Consider the following 6149-nt stretch of genomic DNA (forward strand, 5'->3'; position numbering starts at 1 on the left):
CTCGCTCACATAATAAATACATCGAATGAAATTTAGTGTTGCAGCTTGTACAACGTACTACGCTGGTTTTGAGGGCCCATTCACCAGATTTATCCTCAGTCTATGGCGACTCTGTAGCTCTAGGCTTATCATTGTTTGAGTCAGTATCCATTCCTTTACAGTTCTTACTGTGCCATTGTAATAAATAAGCACCCACAGAAGTGGTGGTGAGGCTCACTTAGTGAGCTTTACATGTGTGCAACTGATTTAGTCTCTGAAGGCAGAATCCAGAACTGGATTCCACATTTATCAACCTCTTGGAACGACAGCTGATGCAAGTGATGCAGCAGGAGCAGCAGTCACAGGGAGGGGCGGGGGAGGGGGGGGGGGGGTCACGAACACCAAAAAGAAACAAATAAAGTGTTCTAACAACAGCAGAACCAACAACAGCATCAGGTACCAAACCAAATTCTACGGGAGAGAGTTTTGTCAATGAACAAAACTCCTACGACTGCTGCAATTTCCGGCGTTCGACGAGGAAAGTGAGGACACTCTTATCACTGTCGGTCGAATCTGCATTTTCTACCACTCATCATATCTGATGATAACTCGCAACTTGGCTATTTATACGTTTCTAACACAAAGATTTACGAGTTGTATCTGACGCCGAATAGCCTGCTGTGCCACAGTATTATTCCGTGCAAAAATATTTGAACCATGCTACCTAACCACTTTAATATGTGAACGTTCATCATTTGATCAAATGTATCCCGACCCCTGTTAGTAGCAATTAAAAGGGTTGTGAATTTATATTTAAATCTAGACCTTTAGCTACTTACAGGCGTTGATAAATATCAACGGGTACAGTTGAAAAACGTATGCCTCGTCTAGGACTCGAACCCGGGACGTCCTGCTTACATGGCAGACGCTCTATCCGTCTGAGCCAATGATCTTCTGCAGTGCGGGTGCACTCACATTGCTCAAACTCTTACAGGAATCGGTAGATTGACTGTCGCGAGTAATGAGTATAGTGGGCAGGGATACTACAAATGTAGTATGTGGACAGAAAGTTGAAAAGTGTGGGTCTCACTGGGAATGTGCACGAAATAAGTCCCTGCAGTCGCACTATTGTCTGGGTCCTCGGTGGTTCAGTCGGATAGAGCGTCTGCCATGTACGCAGGAGGTCCTGGGTTAAAGTCCCAGTCGGGGTACACATTTTTCAACTGTCCCCTTTGATATTTATCAACGCCTGTAAGCAGCTGAAGGTCTAGATCTCAATATAATTTCATTCATCTAGAACTGCAAGATCACCAATGATATCTGTACAGATACCAGCTTCTTATTAACATGGGCTGTGTCTACCTTGCACCATTATGGTGGCTTAAACACTACTGGGGATATTGTCAACCATGTGCCTGAGCATCTGTGGAGAATTGGCTACCCATTGTTTTCCAAGAGCCGAAAACACGAAAGGCAGTGATGTTAGACGCTAGGGACCGAAGCGAACTCGACGTTCCAACTCATTCCAAAGAAAAGCCACTCCATTTCAGACATGTTATAGTCTACAAATCCCAAGATGCTGCTTTGTGAAATGTTGCATTTTCATACCGATACAAGGAAACATCTTCTCTGAAATGCTCCCATACTATATGTAGTACACAGTGCTGTAAAATGTGTTCATTTCCTTCCCAATTTAGCGTTTTCTTGGGCGCAATAAGGGGATGACTCCATAACCACGGAAACCAACCCCACACCGTCAAATCACGACCTCCGTACTTCACTGTTATCATTACACACGGTGGCAGCTAATGCACTCCAGGCAAACTTTTCTATCGGACTGCCACGGGATGTCACGTGCTTTATCAGTATGAATCACTCGTTTCCAGTCATCCATCGTCCACTGACGTCACCTGTTACTCCACTTCAAGCGTCGCTTATCATTCACTAGCAGAACAGGGAATCAGCGATCATAAAGCGGTTACAGCATCGGTGATTTCAGCCGTAAACATAAATATTAAAAAGCTAGAAAGATTTTTTTGTTTAGCAAAAGTGATAAAAAGCAGATTTCAGAGTACTTGACGGCTCAACACAAAAGTTTTATCTCAAGTACAGAGAGCGTTGAGGATCAGTGGACCAACTTCAAAACCATCGTACAATATGCATTAGATGAGTATGTACCACGCAAGATGGTAAGAGATGGAAGAGAGCCACCGTGGTACAACAACCGAGTTAGAAAACTGCTACGGAAACAAAGGGAACTTCACAGCAAACATAAACACAGCCAAAACCTAGCAGGCAAACAAAAATTACACGAAGCGAAATGTAGTGTGAGGAGGGCTATGCGAGAGGCGTTCAACGAATTCGAAAGTAAACTTCTTTTGGTCTTATGTCAAAGCGGTAGGTGGATCAAAAAAAAAAAATGTCCAGACACTCTGTGACCAAAACGGTACTGAAACAGAGGACGACAGACTAACGGCCGAAATACTAAATGTCCTTTTCCAAAGCTGTTTCACAGAGGAAGACTGCACTGTAGTTCATTCTCTAGACTGTCGCACGGATGACAAAATGGTAGATATCGAAATAGATGACAGAGGGATAGAAAAAGAATTAAAATTGCTCAAGAGAGGAAAGGCCGCTGAACCTGATAGGATACCAGTTCGATTTTACACAGAGTACGCGGAGGAACTTGCCCCCCTTCTTGCAGCGGTGTACAGTAGGTCCCTAGAAGAGCATGGCGTTCCAAAAGTTTGGAAAAGGGCACAGGTCATCCCCGTTTTCAAGAAGGGACGTCGGACAGATGTGCAGAACTATAGACCTATATCTCTAATGTCGATCAGTTGCAGAATTTTGGAACACGTATTATGCTGGAGTATAATTACTTCTCTGGAGACTAGAAATCTATTCGGTAGGAATCAGCATGTGTTTCGAAAAAGACGATCGTGTGAAAACCAGCTCGCGCTATTCGTTCACTAGACTCAGAGGGACATAGACACGGGTTCCCAGGTAGATGCCGTGTTTCTTGACTTCCGCAAGGCGTTTGATACGGTTCCCCACAGTGCCGCGAGGAATTAGCCGAGCGGTCTAGGGCGCTGCAGTCATGGACTGTGCAGCTGGTCCCGGCGGAGGTTCGAGTCCTCCCTCGGGCATGGGTGTGAGTGTTTGTCCTTAGGATAAGTTAGGTTAAGTAGTGTGTAAGCTTAGGGACTGATGACCTTAGCAGTTAAGTCCCATAAGATTTCACACAGTTGAGTTCCCCACAGCCGTTTAATGAACAAAGTAAGAGCATATGGACTATCAGACCAATTGTATGATTGGATTGAAGAGTTCCTAGATACCAGAACGCAGCATGTCATTCTCAATGGAGAGAAGTCTTCGTAAGTGAGAGTGACTTCGGGTGTGCCGCAGGGGACTGTCAAGCAGTATATTGCTCCCTCCTACGTGTATCTCGCGAAGAGACCATGAGGATAAAATCAGAGAGATTAGAGCCCACACAGAGGCATACCGACAATCTTTCTTTCCACGAACAATACGAGACTGGAATAGAAGGGAGAACCGATAGAGGTGATCAAGGTACCCTCCGCCACACACCGTCAGGTGGCTTGAGGAGTATGGATGTAGATGTAGATGTAGAAGTAGAAGGTGTGAGGAGCTACTAAACCATTGTACCACATTCTTTTTAATGTCCTAAGCACAGTCGTGCTAGCTGGACTGCTGGTACCACTCTGGGACTCACGAGTGCTTCTTTCCTCAGAAGCACGTGATTGTTTACAACCACCCTCCGCAGTGCTCGAGGGTCTGTGTCTGTCAGTACAGGAGCTCTGCTTGCCTGCTTGCTGTGGTTGTTCCTCAGCGTTTCCACTTCAGAGACACTTCATGAGGAGTCGACTTCGACAGCTTTAGAAGGGCTCAAACGACCCTGATGGATTAGTAAGTCATGTGACATCCAATGATTAATCGACGTTCAAAGTCACTGAGCTCCCCTGACCGCCTAATTCTTCTGTTACTACTTTTTCTCCTAGCCTTCTTTTTGCTGACGGGTCACATTTAGTGGTCAATTCCGCATTATATAGGATGTTCGGATACTTTGATCAGATAGTGTGTATAGTAGCAGCAGAGTCACGAAAACTTTTCACAGCTGGATGGCCTAGCACAGAAACAGTTCAGTGAGTTGTATTCTATCCCACCATCAGCTGTTCTAACCAGCTTACTAAAAACCTGAAATACTTGAGATAAATCTTCGACTACACTACTGGCCATTAAAATTGTTACACAAAGAAGATGACGTGTTACAGACGCGAAATTTAACCGACAGAAAGAAGATGCTGTGATATGCAAATGATTAGCTTTCCAGACCATTCACACAAGGTTGCCGCCAGTGGCGACACCTACAACGTGCTGACATGAGGAAAGTTTCCAACCGATTTCTCATCCACATACAGCAGTTGACCGGCGTTGTCTGGTGAAACGTTGTTGGGATGCCTCGTGTAAGGAGGAGAAATACGTACCATCACGTTTCCGACTTTGATAAAGGTCGGATTGTAGCCTATCGCGATTGCGGTTTATCGTATCGCGACATTGCTGCTCGCGTTGGTCGAGATCCAATGACTGTTAGCAGAATATGGAATCGGTGGGTTCAGGAGGGTAGTACGGAACCCCGTGTTGGAGCCCAACGGCCTCGTATCAGTAGCAGTCGAGATGACAGGCATCTTATCCGCATGGCTGTAACGGATCGTGCAGCCACGTCTAGATCCCTGAGTCAACGTTTGCAGCAGCATGGACTGTCTGCTGCGGTTAACCTTGACGCTGCATTACAGACAGGAGAGCCTGCGATGGTGTACTCAACGACGAACCTGGGTGCACGAATGGCACAACGTCATTTTTTCGGATGAATCCAGGTTCTGTTTACAGCATCATGATGGTCACATCCGTGTTTGGCGACATTGGAAGCGTGCATTCGTCATCGTCATACTGGCGTATCACCCGGCGTGATGGTATGCGGTGCCATTGGTTACATGTCTCCGTCACCTCTTGTTAACATTGACGGCACTTTGAACAGTGGACGTTACATTTCAGATGTATTACGACCCGTGGCTCTACCCTTCATTCGATCCCTGCGAAAGCGTACATTTCAGAAGGATAATGCACGACCGCAAATTGCAGGTCCTGTACGGGCCTTTCTGGATACAGAAAATGTTCGACTGCTGCCCTGGCCAGCACATTCTCCAGATATCTCACGAATGGAAAACGTCTGGTCAATGGTGGCCGAGCAACTGGCTCGTCACAATACGCCAGTCACTACTCTTGATGAACTGTGGTATCGTGTTGAAGCTGCATTGGTAGCTGTACCTGTACACGCCATCCAAGCTCTGTTTGACTCAATGCTCAGACGTATGAAGGCCATTATTACGGCCAGAGGTGGTTGTTCTGGGTACTGATTTCTCAGGATCGAAGCACCCAAATTTCGTGAAAATGTAATCACATGTCAGTTCTAGTATAAAATATTTGTCCAATGAATAGCCATTTATCATCTGCATTTGTTCTTGATATAGGAATTTTAATGGTCAATAGTGTATAAACTAACCTATAAATGCCACTTTATAACAGAGAGCTTATTCCCCACTATACCCACTAATAGCCAAAAGTTGTAGTCTTTACTGTTCCACCATCGTCCACACCTAGAGAAGCATATATGACCCATTCTTAAACTTGCAACGTTGCTTGATTTTATGCCTGCTATTTGCACTGCCACTCTCCTCAACTTCTTGTAGCACGTTCGGATGTCCTATACATCTCGTAAACTTGATCAACTAAAGGTTATCGGCCAAATTCGTGTTCCTATTTCGCACCAAACGTGGACCACTGTCTACAAACACATGCCTTTTTCTCTTAGTTGCACATATTCTGTATTCGGTACCGCAACTCCCACTTTCCGATCCAGAAATACATACAAAAGTCTACCCTTCCTATATTCACGTCCAGTTCCCACAACACCCAACTCAAACGTCTTTATCAAACCCCCACGCAGCTCACACCAAGCTGTTTACAATTCACTTGCCAGCTACCCACACTGTCAGCCATCTACATTTGTTATAATAATAATAATAAGAAGAAGAAGAATAATTCTGTGATACTCACTGGTTTTGAGCAAGGTTTTTTTTTTTAAATTTGTT

Source organism: Schistocerca americana, chromosome 1, assembly GCF_021461395.2.
Source record: "Schistocerca americana isolate TAMUIC-IGC-003095 chromosome 1, iqSchAmer2.1, whole genome shotgun sequence".
In the NCBI taxonomy this organism is placed as follows: Eukaryota; Metazoa; Arthropoda; class Insecta; order Orthoptera; family Acrididae; genus Schistocerca; species Schistocerca americana.